The sequence below is a fragment of the Callospermophilus lateralis genome, chromosome 4, assembly GCF_048772815.1.
Source record: "Callospermophilus lateralis isolate mCalLat2 chromosome 4, mCalLat2.hap1, whole genome shotgun sequence".
NCBI classification, from domain to species: Eukaryota; Metazoa; Chordata; class Mammalia; order Rodentia; family Sciuridae; genus Callospermophilus; species Callospermophilus lateralis.
Genome location: NC_135308.1, coordinates 72,654,172 through 72,669,631, shown reverse-complemented (window position 1 = coordinate 72,669,631; position 15,460 = coordinate 72,654,172). Strand labels below are relative to the sequence as shown.

Sequence of the window (15,460 nt, the reverse complement as noted above, 5' to 3'; positions counted from 1 at the left end):
TGCATCCAGAGGGCTTCCCAGGCTGTCCTGCTACCCTATGCTCTGGCTCTGGAAGGCTGTGCCCAATCTCCTGGCATCTGGGACAGAACTATGTGCCAATGGTTGGGGGTGGGACCCAGAGACATTCCCAGACCAAAACAGTGCAGTGATTTTTCCTTCTCTTATCCCCAGGTGAAAGGACAACAATTCGACCCACCCAGAGAAGCAAGTGTTATTTGTTTGTTTGCTTTTTTTTTTTTTTTCTCTGAACCCGGTTATGGAGGAGATAAGCAGATTTTCAGAGTTATGCACTATGGAGTCTACACAGCTCTGATCATAATACAGTAGGCCTGATGATCAGGTGTTAGAAGAAGCCATCATTTGTGTTAAATTGTAACACTCAGGGAGCTCCATTGCCTCACCCACATTAAATTTATAGAAATCCCTTAAAACCAGACTCAGAAGATAGTTGACACAGCCCAGAGCAGGATCTAGGGTGGTAATATCCTGACATTCATGATATATGATGTTTGAACTAGGGACTTCATAGTCCTGAGGACTCAAGTGATGACCAGGTAATTGTTTTTTTCTGAGCTTATGGTCCTCTCTAAAGACTCATTCTTCTTCAGGCACCAGTTCAGCCTCACCTCCTATCCCTGGCATCTTCTCCTTACCTGGGATCCTCTGTATGATCTTGGGAGCCCTTCTATTTCTTGTTCTCATCATCCTGGGAACTCAGCTGCTCAGATGGAGAGCACAGCACCAAGGTGGGACTTGGGAATTCTGTGACCTGAAAGTATGCACAATAATATTGGGCCATTTTTTTTAAGTACACATTTTAGTCTTGTTCTCATTTTATGAAAAACTACCTTCTCTACCATGGACTTGGAGACTTAGAAGACATGAATTTGACCTGGGTTAAAAAATGGAGCCGTCAAATAGGATGATTTCCCATGTGGGCAGTGCTAGTGGAGACTGGGTTTAAGATCCAGGTGTGGACAGAAATCTAGTTTTATCCCATGGTCTGTTGGTAATGGAAAGACTTCCAGGAGAAATGTCTGAACTCATTCTGTTTTCCATAGCCTTATCCACTTTTGAAGATGCTGTTGATGAGGTCCTGTACCAGGAGATAGATTACCCCATAAATCCAGAGAAGGAGAGACTGCTGAACAGTCCAGGTATGTTCTACCTCCTTTGTTTGCATGAGTTTGCTCAGTGTGGAAACCTTCAATAAGCAAAGAGCATCAACCTCATATGGCATATTTGGTAACTTTCTATTACTGAAATAAAATGCCTGAGATAATCAAATTATAAAGAAGAAAGTTTGATTTGGCTTCCATTTGCAGATGCTTTACTGCTTTTGGCCTAGGATAGGCAGCCTATCATTCTGGGAGCATGTGGTGGATCAAAGATGCTTACCTCACAGTGACCAGAATATTAACAGAAAGAAGAAGAGATTAGCATCCTACAATTCTTTTCAAGAGGGTGCACCCAACAACTTCATTCCTCCCATTATTTCTCACACCTTAAAGGTTCTACCTTTTCAAATACCTCCAACCTGAGGACCAACCATTGAGAACAAGATCTTTTAGGAATATTCCTGGACCACTGTAACAATTATCAGCACCTTCTAGGACAGGAGCTCTAAGCACTCTCTCTACAAGTATGAAGCTTCAAAAATTTTTCTGAACCATGACATTGACCTCCTCCTGTGTTTGTCTCTGATGTTTTCTCCCTACTAGGAACCATGTCTGATGATGGCTCAGCAACTGAGCTACCCTATTACACAGGGGACAATGAGGAGAATGGAGACCCTGAACCTGCCCCAGGTAGTAGAGACAGGTCTTCCCCTGGATGTTGGGGGTGAGGGGAGGTTATCATCTGAGAAGAACTTTCTATGATTAGGATGGGAAGGGTCTCTTCCTTCAGGTTCACAACTACTGTTACTCTCTACCCACTCTGTCATACAGAAAGGGAAAGATGAGACTCTAATCTGTAGGTTTCCATAGGTACTTCCATATGGTCACAGACACACCTCAAATATATCATTATAAAACCCAAGGCCATAACTTTAAAAAGAACATTTGAACTTGATCATCTCACAAATTCTATGGTGAAAGAGAACATATGGATTTGATCTGAAATACAGGGATGTATGGACTATTTTGTGGTTTATGGAATACTAAGACAAAAAATAATGACCTTCATAATCACTAGAACACAAGGAGTGTGTGTGATGCCTGTACTTATCAATCATTGGAAGAGCTTCTCTAAAAATGACCTAAGGAAGGAGGACACCATGGACCTTCCCCAAGTGGTAAAAATGGAGAGTTCCTAAGATGAGGCATGTCCAGGAGTGCTCTTTAAAATTAAATCTTAAGGACAGCAAAGCACTAGAGGAGGTTGAAACCCATGCCTCCTGGGATTCAAATTGGTAGAATAGCCTATCTGTGGGAGAGAGAAAGCCAGGCTTCTCCTCTGTGTCTCCATTGCCTCAGAGACCATATGAACAGCCTGGGTTCTCCTTGGGCCTGATGAAATCACCCTAAATCTCTGACACATACATATTTTCCAACCCTTTATCATATGCCTGAAAAGAGTGCATCAAATTTACAGCATAAGCTTTATTGATATTTTTCAGCATGACATGTTAGGAAAATATTCTTGAATTTCATACATTGAAATATTTAGATGATTTACATGATCTAAGAATATGGACATCAAATGTATGCCTTTGGGACAGCCTTGGAATAGGGTACCTATATTTCTCAGCTATGAGAATCTCATAGAATCTCTTCATTAGAACAGACTGAAGACATCACCAAGACTAACAAATATCTTGCTCTTTCTCCTTATTATCTGTTTTCAGAACCTGGAGGGCAACATGCAGTTGCCACAAGCAGTGGTTATGATGATGTTGAAGAGTTACCTGTTCCTGAAATCCCTTCTTCCTTTGGAATGAAGGAGAAGAATTTTTTCCCAGAAGAGGGAGGTGGTGCCAGGTGTTCTCAGACAGGTAAGTGCATAACTATGTCTCCAGTGGTCTTGCATTATTATCATGGTAAAGATGGATTTGGACATACCAATGATCAGTTTTTCTTTACTACAAGATGCTTAGTAGTCTTGTAAACCAAAATGATGCATTCTCTTCCCTTTTTCTGTTTATTGAAACTGTTTTATTTCTTCTGAAAGGAGGTAAATATTGTGTCCTCTGTCTGCACATACTGCCCTTGGATCCAGACATGTCTGTATGAGCTGCAGAGACTTGGTGGCTTTGTTCCAATTTTCAAACAGCAAACCAAGACCTCTGTTTGAACATCAAGTATGGTTGTCTTTAAACATGTGAGAAGTAATTTGGAGAGCATTTTAGTGTTTTTATTAGTGCATTATGATTATTCATAATAGTGGCATTAATTTTTACATATTCATAAATACATATAATTTGCTCCATTTAAATATCCAGTACTTCCCCCTTTCCCTCTTCCTTCCCCCTGATTACCTTCTCTTAATCAACAGGTCATCCTTCTATGTATTTATTGTTTTTGTAATGAGAACATTACATTCATACATAAAAATAGAATTCATTGTGATAAATTCAAGCACACAGAGAGTAAAATATGGAGAATTTTATTTCAGAGATCCTCTCCATTTCTCCCATCATGCCTCCCTTCAACCCCTTTCTAATCCACTGTTATTGCTTCTATTTTCATAATATCTTCTCTTTTTATTTCTTACTTCTATGTAGATTCTGCATATGAGAGAAAAGTTTAAAGTCTTATCATCCTGAGCTTATTTCACTTAGAATGATTTTCTCCAGTTCCACCCATTTACCAGCAAATGATATAATTTAAATTTTCTTTATGACTGAATAGAACTCTATTAGGTGTGTTTGTGGGTATTGTGTGTGTGTAATTTTTTATTCATTCATTCATTAAGAGACACCTATGCTGGTTCCATAACTAGGTCACTATAAACTCAGCTATTATAAATACTGATATACCTGTATCACAGTTTTATGCTAATTTCAGCTCTTTAATACATATCAACAAGTGGAATAGCTGGGTCATATGGTAGCTGCATTCCTACTCTTTTAAAAAATCTTCATACTGCTTTGCAAAGTTATCATACTAATTTGCCTTCTCACCATGAATGTGTATGTATTTCTTTATCCCCACATACTCACCAATATTTATTTATTGAATTCTTAAATTTTTTATCAGTGCATTATATTTCTCCATAACAGTAGTGTTCATTTTGAACTATTTATATACCCAAAAAATAAAGTTTTCTCCATTTTAATTCCCCATATTCCACTTTATTCCTCTCCCTTCTTTTGCTCCCCTTCCTCTACTTATCTCCTTTCTGTTAATTTATGGTTTTTAATAAATTAGTTTTATATATCTACAATTATATATACATACACACATATACTTTAACATGGTATATTTATGTTCCTCTGATTTTTCAGGCTCTCTTTTCAACATCTTGTTTCCTTTGCTGATTGAAATTTTTAAATTTGAAGCTGCCCCAATTGAATCTTGTTTTCATTTCTTGAGCTTTGGGAGTTTTATTAAACACTGTTTGTGCCTGAGTACTAGAGAGTTGGTCCTATGTTTTCTTCTAGCAATTGTAAAGATTCTTGTCTAATTACTAGGCCTCTGATCCATTTTAGTTGATGTTTTTGCAGGGTGAGACAGAGGGAGCTCCTTTCTTTCTTCTACATATGGATAACCCTGTTTTCCCATTTGTTAAAAAGTCAATTTCGTCAGCTTTTTCACTTCTTTGACTAAATGACCCAACCAGCACAATTGTAGAAGAGAAAATATTTGTGCAGGGGCTCAATATCTCAAAGGTATTTATTTATAAACAGTAGGCTCCATTCATTGAAGCTGAAGATGTGGCTGAACATCATGGTGGAAGAGTGTGGCAGAAGGAAACAGCCTGCATGGTTATCATGAAGAAGAGACAGACTCCACTCTCCAGAATACAAAATATACCCAAGTGCTGAGAGCCACAGCTGAGCCTGTATGGCCCCTGGCATTTTGCCAACAGTATTGATTGACAGGAGAGGCATTACTATCCGCCTCTGCCGCTACTTTTGAGTTCTCGCACTACTTTCGAGCTCTCATGGGGATTTCCAGGGATTCCCCGAGAGTTCCCATTGGTTGGGGAAGTGCAGGAGGAGGGTTTTCCGGAGGAGATATTTCCTGCTGCGGGGTTCCCGGATGAGCTGCGTGGCATTCGGGAGATTTTCCCAGGAGCGTGTGTGAGGTTTTTTCCTGCAGTTTAAAAATAAAGTTTGTTCCTGCTTCAGTGGCTCGTGATTTGTGCCCAGCCAGACTGCGGCACCCAAGGCCATGCCTTTGAGAACCCACCCCCTCAACCCACAACCCACCAGCCTTGAGGTACCAGGCAGTTAATTGCTATCAGGGGAAAAATGCAATGACTGCATTAAGGCTCTTACAATCCAATTGTCCCTCCTCTTGCAATTTCTCACACATGAGCTTTTGGAAGACACATCACATCCAAACCATAACATCCATTTTTTTTCTCCAATGTGTGTTTTTACTGATTTTGTCAAACATCAGATGATAATATCTTTGTGGGTTTATCTCTGTGATTTTTAGTCCATTAACTTTCATGTTGGTTTTTATAAAAATGCCATTTTATTTTTGTTAGTAGAGCTCTGCAGCACAATTTGAGCATGGGAATTGTTATGCCTCAGTCTTGTTCTTCTTGCTCAGTATTCCTTTGGCTACTTTAGATCTTTTATTCTTTCATATGAATTTTAGGACTGATTTTTCCAGTTGTGTGAAGAAAATCATTCATATTTTAATTGGGACTGATTGAAAGTATAGATTGCTTTTGGTTGTATAATCATTTTATCAATATTAAATCTGCTTATTGAAGAACAACAGATGCCTTTCCATCTTCTATAGTCTTCTTTAAATTCTTTCTTCAGTGTTGTATAATTTTATTTTAGAGGTCTTTCAACTTCTTAGCTAGGTTTATTTTCATGTTTTTGTTTTTTTTTTCAGGTTATTTTCAATGTAATACTGTCCTTCATTTTTTTGGTTGATTTTACTATTGGCATATAGAAAAACTTTTAAATTTTGTATGTCGATCCTGTATCCTGCTATGTTGCTGTATTTATTAATCCACCCTAAAACTCTTCTGAAAGAGATTCTATGTATAGAATCATACCATCTGCAAATGGAGATAATTTGATTTTTTTTTCTCATTGTACCCCTTAAATTTCCTCCTCCTGTCTAATTGATATAGCTAACTTTACAAGAATTATATTGAATAGGAATGGTGAGGGTATGAATCCTTATCATACTCTAGATTTTAGAGGAAATGCTTTTATTTTCTCAACATTCATTTTGATGTGATGTTGGGTTTGTCATGTATAGCCTTGATAAGAGTGAGATAATTTTCTTCTACCCTAGTGTCTTCAGAGATTTTTAACATGAATGGATGCTAAATTTTGTTGATGAATTGTTTTCTGCATCTATTGAGTTGATTATATAACATATGTTCAGAATTATATTTATGTGATGGATTGCATTTATTCATTCACATGTGCTGAACAAAACTTGCATTGCTAAAAAATTATTTTTAATGAAGCACATAACCAGTTATTTTCATTAACATTTCCCACTTTAACCCATAACGTACAATAGCCTTAAATAGAGATATTGAGATTTCACATGTAAAAGGAATAATTCTCTTACTGTTTGAAATAACATATAGTGTTATATTTTATAAGTGGGCTTTCCACATGTGCATGGTCATGTGGTCTGTGGGAAAAAGAAATTATTGAGTTTAGTTAAGCTTCCCTTCTTTGGCATCTGAACCCAAGTTGTTGTCATGAATACTGTGAAAGAAAGTGTGGTATGTTATTGAGGTATGGAGGAATTGAGAGAGGTCATCTTCTGCCTGGAGTGCTTAAGGAATCAGACGAGCCTGGTGTGGAAGAGAGCACTTGCATCTCATTACCACTCCTCACCATTTTTAACTCATTTTCCTTCTCATTGTTCAAATCAAGACATTTGCACAGGACATAGTCAATGGGATACAGCTCTATTACCCTTCCAGAAAAGTACTGCTTCCCCATAGATATTTTCTAGCCACTCTATTAGTCTTTTTATTTTGCAAGAGTTCTCTGGACTGTCATGTTTGTCACTACTAAAACCAGGATTCTCTTACTGTTCCAGGCATCTCTCCTCAGTCTATCAAATAAGCTGACAATTCTAACTTGGAAGAGACAACACCCTTATTGGTCCTGAGAAAAGAAGACACTGGATATGATGATGTTGGGCCTAACATCTTATAGTGGTTTTTTGTTTTGTTCTGTATTTTGTGTAACTCCTTATGATATTGTTTTCTGACAAAGGAGAATTCTGTCTTCTTCAGTACTGGAAAGTTTCTACATGTTTCCCTCATTTACAATAAATACTCTGAGCCTCAAATAATAGTGTCATTCTCTTAATTTGAATGCATACACCCCCAGCAACCTCTGAAAATTCAGTGTTCAAACTCAATGGATCCCACATAGGATTCCCCCCACACTACACACTTGATCTTTTAGATGAACAGATGTTTATTCTTCTCTTGAACAGCATAAAACTGGTATGCAGTCCTGAACTAAGAACTCGGTCGTACAAAAATTAACTTAGAAACAACTATCTTAATATTCAAAAACATCCCATTCATGCTGACTAAAACCTACATTTAGTAATTGGGGAGTATCAGGTGGATGGAAAATGGCTATGTTTCTTTTAATTCTTTATTATTTTTATAAAAGATAAATAACTAGATTCTACTACTGCCTATTAGTCTTTTATTCCAGGGGTTTCTTCTCCTTTCTTCTTATTCTACAACTCTCTAAATCTCATATTTCTCCATAAAATTGCACTATTAATCATTAAATTCTATTGTTTTGTATCACTTTTCATTGCTCTCTACTCTTCTCCTTTCTCTGGTTTTCTTAGTTTAAACAGCCAATAATTCTAACCATCAGAATTGCAAAAGATTTCTAAGTGACTGTATTTACTTGAATCATTCCCCACCCAGACCATCCTCACATATTTATTTGAGTTGGAAAGGACTGAGTAAGCAAGCCAAACTCTGAAATTCTCTATGCTAGAGACTGATTGTCATCTAAAACAAATTTTCCAAAATTCAGTTATTTACTTGCAAATAAATGAATGTTTCCACATCTCCATTCTAACTGAATAAGTTTAAACCAAGATTATATTTACTCTTTTTTGTAATTCCTTTCTTTTTTTAATGATTTTTTTGTTTTTATTTTTTAAAATATTTTTGTAGTTTTCGATGGACTCCATTGCTTTATTTTATTTATTTATTTTTATGTGGTAATAAGAATCAAACCCAGTGCCTCACACATGGTAGGCAAGTGCTCTGCCACTGAGCTACTTCCCCAGCCCCTTCTGTTTTTATTAATGCATTATAGTTATGCATAACACTGTGTTTTATCTTGAAATATTCACATTTGCACTTAATATAGTTTGCTCATTACCATCCACAGTACTTTCAGTCTCCCTCCTCTCATCCCTTCTCCTGATCCCGTCTCATCTCTACTGTTCTCCCTTGTATTTTTTAATTTTCTTCCTTTTTTTCTTTCTTTTTTTGATTCTTTGTATAAGATTAAATTCACTCTATATTCATATATGTACTTAGCATAATTTGGTCAATTTTATCCTGCAGTTCCTCATATTTCATGTGCCTCCAATGTTCCCCTCAATTCTCTACCACTCCTCCACTGAACTCTCTTCTATTGTCATGGATCCCCCATTTTGAATTTTATTTCTCTCTAGTTTTACCATATGAGACAAAGCATTTGACCTTTCACAAAAGTTTACTTTACTTCTATAACTTGAATATTTTATTTAAAAATAAAATGTATTTCACTACTGTAATATAAAGTTACATTAAAAGTGGAATGTGATGATCATTATTATCCAAAGTACATTTATGAAGACATGAATTGTTGTGAATATACTTTGTATACAATCAGAGATATGAAAAATTGTGCTCTATATGTGTAATAAAAATTGTAATGCATTCCACTATCATATATAAATAAAAAATAAAATAATTCTGAAATTTATGAACCATGTGCACAGCTATTTTTTTCAAAAACTTCCATGAAATTCTGTAATTCAGAATTGGGAATCATTTAGCTATATTAGAAAGTTCAAAGGCCTTACTTTAGACTATGAAGTTTCCACATTTTGAGGTCTACCCTCATTGTTGGACCTCATTAGATATACACTTACAGCCATTTTAGGAAAGAGCAATAGCAACTGTCAGCAATAACAAACTATGTCTAAACACATCATACTCTTTTACAAATCTGTATTTTGTTTTATTTTGGGGTTGTTCTTTTCACTTTTATTCCAATAAACACAATATTTGTATTTAGACTGATCATATCCCCTTTCAAGCTAATGTACCTGGATTTTCAGATGTGCAGTGCTGTGGTCAAATCATGTCTATTCTATAGTTTGAAACAAGTATTTTGGACACAAAGCAAACAGCTGGTTTTATTTTTGGTCAAAAAGAAAGTAAGAAACAAAAAAGAAAGTGAGCTGATAAAAGCTCTGTGATGTCACTTGCCCACTTGAGGTTGATGGAGGCAAGGACAAGCATTTTTTGTGAGGGGTGGGGGCAATAATCTAATGTACATCTGGATAAAATGCAACTGCTTCCTATCCTTCTTTCTAGGGTGGGTACTTGAAAAATGAGACATTTAAGCATGGTCTAGCGAGTTTGTAGATTGCCATTGGATATGATTTCCTAAGAAAATTTAAACAATATGGAACAACACTAAAGTTAGTATGTTAGTAAGACCCATAATTACTAAAGTATTTTCTGATGTTCTAGACCTATAATTCAGAAATGAAGGAGTTGGAGAAATTTTATTCATTTTAAATTAGTCTTGCTTTCCCAGAAATTCAATCTTGAAAACTGAGTAATATATTTGTTAGTTTGAAATTGGTCTGATTAATATCAATTTTACTAAAGAAGCTGGTGTCTTTTCTGTGGCTTGGATTTTGATACTCCCACATATTAATTTAATTTCAGTAAAGCTGTGGGTTCAAGGATTGGGTGATAATGTGACCTGCAAGAAACAAGTTTAGGCAATCACATCACCCTTGTCCAAAGCCAGTTAGGATGAATTCAACCTGGGGTCCAATGAACTTAAAAATTATAATTCTCATAGCAGAAAAGCAGCCAAAGACAGTGGCCTGAGATGAGTGGGCCCATGGAACTGCAAATTTGGGAGTATGGGGCATGTGCCAGGACATTGTCTGTTTGAATGGTGTATTAGCACAACCATGCTGCAATAGCCCTGGCTGATTCTGGGTGTGTCACCTTTACAGAATGGCTGTGGTGTCTAGAGAGAGCAGGGCTGGCACAACTAGCTGGCACGAGTAGACTATACTTTCTATGGAGTCCCTGGAGGGACACAGGCAAGCTCCTCACCAATTTCCCACACTGCCCTCTTCTGATCCCCCTTCTCTTGAAAGATGTGATTTGGCTCAACAGCAACTTAGGAGATTGGGAATAAGCCTGGTGTGTTGAGACTTGCTCCTGCCTCCTGTGACAGCCAAGGCTGAAAAGGCCATCTGGAAGCCCGACAAAGGACAAGCCCACTTTTTACAAGGAAAAACTCGAAGTCATAGCCCAGAACAGTGGTGCATGCCTGAAATCCCAGCAGCTCAAATGTCTCCAGCAAAAGGAATTTGAGTGCAAAGCCAGATTCAACAAAAGCAACTCAGCCACACCCTGTCTTTAAATAAAATACAGAAAATGGCTGGGATGTGGCTCAGTGGTTAAGCGACCTTGGTTTCAATCCCTGGTACCAAAAAAATAAAAATTTCCAGTCACTTTACAGCCTATCCACTGAAATAAAACTAAATGGCTTTGAAAAATAATACACTTTGAAAGTCTGACACATTTATAAAAACAAAAACCAAGAAATTTCAAACAACGTTTTTAAAAGTCCTTTAAAAATGTATCTATAAAAAACAATTTAAGAACCTTTGTGACTTTCCAGTGGGATACATACACTGTAAATTTTACTCCTAAAATTATGTATTTGGTAAAATCTCTAGGAAAAGTTCTATCAAGAAAATAAATGTTTTGGAATTACTTTTTTTTCTGGAATGCCAAAAAGAATTAAGGTAAACACACATACTTAAAATGTTAATATAACAATATTAATTCAATTGAATAAATAAAAGAAAGTGGCACCAACTTTATAGCAATTTTTCAAGACTGAGTTGTAGCTCAAGGATATTATAAAACAAATAATTTTCTCAAATAAGAATGATCATTCTCAGCACAAGCCAACAGAATTCAAAATAAAGTGCTCTGAGAAAAAGTAGCTCCACAAACTTCAGCTTATTCACAGATGAACAGAAATGTTACCTTGATATTTAGGCCTGACATATTGATTTCCAACCAATAGTCGTGTCTTGAAGCCAGAATCCAGGTAGTTGCAGCATGTCCTCCTCCTCCTCCTCAGCAGAACCTGGGCCCCAAGGAACCACTGTGCAGTTTACAATGACAGAGGGCCACTTGCTGGGTAAGAAGGGTTTAGATCCTTACAGAGATTTGAAAAATTTTTGTAACTTGACCCCCAGGATTGCATGAATGTGAAATACCCAGAGAGGGTTCTACTTCATTGTACTTCCTTTAGAATATCTCTCCTATAAAAAAGTGGTGGTTCATCATCCTTGAGTCTTTTCAAACCTCCAAACTTAGAGGGTTTCCAGAAAGAAAATGTTGTACTAACCAATGCCTCCTCTGGAACTCTAGTTCTGGAGATGGTGAGTGTCAACAATGTCCAATGGGTTTCTGCTGCTGGACTTTGTGGCCCAGCATGTCCTGGGCAGGCATGATGCCTCCTCTTGCTCCAGGAGAGTTTTGGTTCTCTTTAATTCTGAGTCACTTTACCTGAATCACCTTTTCAGATGGGTCACTGGACATCCTGCCTCTTCCAAAGGGAGTCAAACTCTTGCTCATTGGAAAGAATCATCCAATTTCTCAAACTCTGCCACCACTGCAGTAGGGTTAAATGGATCTGACACCTCACTCTTGTGCTTCATTAACTCTTCATCCTGCCACATTGTCATCATCTCAGACATGGTCTTCTCAATTTCAGCAGAGAGTTCAGGACCTTTCACCATGACCTTCATCACCACTGGTCTGTTTTCACACCCACTGGACAATTTGGGGCTTGTGTTTCAGAAGTCATGACTCATAACCATGAAGTGGATTATGCTGGAAAATTAGATACTAGACTAATGTGACAGAATGTGTTTTGGGATCACAGCAATAGAAAATAATGTGGGAGAGGAATCAGAATGTGACTAATTTCCTGAACACACAGCAGCTGTCTTCTAGTTTGTTGGGAATTGGGTCACTTGGCCTGCAAAAATATAATTGCTTGGTCAGCAGTCATTTTTGTTTAAAAAACTAAATAACAAGCTATTAAAACACCTGTTTGGCTGAGCCCTGGGTGACAATAAATGGCTACTTTTTCTTCCTGTATTATCAGTGACCCAGGATGAGAACTAAAAAATAAATATTAAAAAATTCTCTCTCTCTCTCTCTCTCTCTCTCTCTCTCTCTCTCTCTCTCTTTTTAAAAAAAAGATTAAATGGGTCTGATGCTTCACTCTTGTGCTCAGTTAACTCTTCATCTAGCCACATTGTCATCATCTCAGACATGGTCTTTTCAATTTCAGGAGAGAGTTCAGGTCCTTTCAACATGACCTTCATCACCACTGGCCTGTTTTCAACAAAGAATTTGCAGACCAGTTGGACAATTTGGGGCATGTGTTTCAGAGGTCATGACTCATAATGATGAAGTGGATTATGCTGGCAAATTAGGTATTGGGCTAATGTGAGTGTATGTGCTTTGGGACCACAGCAAGAGAAAATAATGTGGGAGAGGAATCACAAAGTGAGTAATTTCCTGAATACACAGCAGTTGTCTTCTGGTTTGTGTGGAATTGGGTCACTTGGTCAGCACAAATGTAATTGCTTGGTCAGCAGTCATTTTTGTTGCAAAAACTAAATAACATGCTATTAAAACACCTGTGTGGCTGAGCCCTGGGTGATAATAAATGGCTACTTTTCCTTCCTGTATTTTCAGTGACCCAGGATGAGGAAACACCCTTAATGGCTTGCTCCTGCTCACTCCAGCAGACTGGATTCTCACATTCGCATGCTGTACCACCAAAATGTCATGGAACACATGAGTGTCCAGAGATGACATGCCCGAACTTCCCCTCCCACTTTTGTGTACTTTGGGGTTGGATATTCTGGATTTCCTTCCTTGTTTGCAGCAAACCCATTATTATTCACCAACATGGAATATGGTTGTTCATTTGGAAGCAAGACTCCTGCAGCCTTGGGAGTCTCTTTTGGAGTTTTGTTGTCACGGTCAGTATCTGAAGCCCTTTGAGCCAGTGGTCTCACTCACCATCCAGGACCCAGAGGCTCAGGCTGACAGGTAGGGCTGGCTACCATGGAGGTGCTACCCCTGAGGTCTACAGGAGACCTCCCAGGACACTCCCTGCTGCTCAGGGTGGGAAGAGAAGTCCAGCCCTGTACATAGACAACGTCCTTCTCGGCAGGCCACACACCTGAACAAACTGTGTTTATACATGTCTCTGGAATGGCCCTCTGTACTCTCCAGTCCTTTTTTATCTGGTGTGTCTAGGTCACGTTTCTCAGTAGGTAGAGTCAAGGGGCCAGTTGGTGTGCTGTCTGTCATCTCAAGCTGCTGCTGTGGGGAAGGACCCACTGTGAGCTCCTCACCTTGTTCTTGGTGGTGTTCAGTTCCTCCTTTGTGGCCTCTCCATTAACTTACAGAAACATTGGCCTCAGTTGTGGAAATTGGCTGGAATTTTTGTGTTACCATCTTCTCAGCATATAATTGTTGTAATCTTGAAGATTCAGACTTTATTAGAAGATTCAGAGGGCAAGGGTTGAACAGTAGGAGAAGATATATACTTCCCATAGATTAGACATTTTTTTTTTAATATTTAGTTTTCAGTGGACACAACATCTTTTTTTTTTATTTTTATGTGGTGCTGAGGATCAAAGCCAGTGCCCAAAGCATGCCAGGCGAGCACGTTACTGCTTGAGTCACATCCCCAGCCCCAAAGACTAGTCTTAATACTGGCTATAACCAAAAGTTTAGCAAGTAAGCTGTAATGTTTTTATTTTCCTTTACACATCTCAGAATTTGTATTTAAAAAAATAAATCATGATTAGACTTAAATTATTTCAGGGAAAACATGATTTTAGCAGAATCTCTTTTGATAGTTCTTATTCGACACTAATGCAACAGACTTCTTTCTCTATAGCGTCTCTACATACTTTTGGTAGGGCTGACAAAAGTGTGCATCACATGTTATATTAAAAGAAGATATTCTTAAAGAACCTTCTTTCCTTTGGTATGTCCATGTTGGCTGTATTTTGGTTATACATTTCCAGCAGGTGTTTAAGAGCAAAGTGGTCAAAAATTGATCTTGTTCCTATCTACTATTAAGGTCACCTGAGATTCCTCTAAGGTCCCTCTTGGGAATTTGTGAAAAGCCTTTTGTCTTCTTTATCTTCTTGGTTGGTTGTGCTGTCTGCCAGGAAGGGTCAAGGTCTTGCTGATCATATCTGACTTCCCATGGAAGTATCAGGCACATTTCTCTCTTCAATAATCCTCCTCTTGCCTTATGTATACTGGTTGACTGCCTGTTGTCAGGATCTTCAAGATCGCCCAGATCAGGACATCAGGTGACTCACCAGATTTGCACAACATTTAGTGGGGTTCTGTCATTCTCTGGATCCTGGATGACTTTAGAATGCAAGGGCCTATTTATTGGTGGCTCTTTCCTTCCTCGCTTTAATTCCATGGCTTCAGTCTCCAAGTTTTGGTTTAAAACATTGAGAAGACCCTTTCCCACTCTTGAAGTGGAAGTAATAGTTTTAGCTTTAATGTCTATAATTTTTACAGTTATCCCTTTCCTTTTTTAAATTTATCATTTTCCATTAATTGGGGTCAGTATTAGTACTGAGGGAGAGCATTATATTTTATCTATCCTGTAGGTGAGCTTTTATTATCTCAAATTAACCCAGGTTGTTTTGTTAGCAGTGGCACTTCTGCAAAACACCAAAAGACAATGGTAATGATATTGTACAAGGCAAGTACAAAGCAAAATTATTACAAGCAAAGCAAATCCAGTTTGCAAAATAATTTTGAAAACCAGATGAATACATAAACCACCAGTTAAATTTTACTTGTTTGCTGATTATTTTTATTATTATTTTAGGTTATCATTGTCCAATCTTTTATCAGATTAGCATGGTTTGGAAATACAAGTCTTTGGACACATATAATTAATTTTTTTAAAGGTAATGGTCATAATGCTATTAGGATCACA

The 15,460-nt window shown here is 37.7% G+C and overlaps 1 protein-coding gene and 1 pseudogene across 1 annotated transcript in view; one reads left to right on the top strand and one right to left on the bottom strand.

Annotated features, from left to right (window-relative positions):
• The window catches only part of LOC143398301 (uncharacterized), a 257,757-nt gene that overhangs the window by 82,301 nt on the left and 159,996 nt on the right, over positions 1-15,460 (top strand).
• On the bottom strand, positions 11,608-13,293 carry LOC143397333 (protein tyrosine phosphatase domain-containing protein 1 pseudogene; annotated as a pseudogene).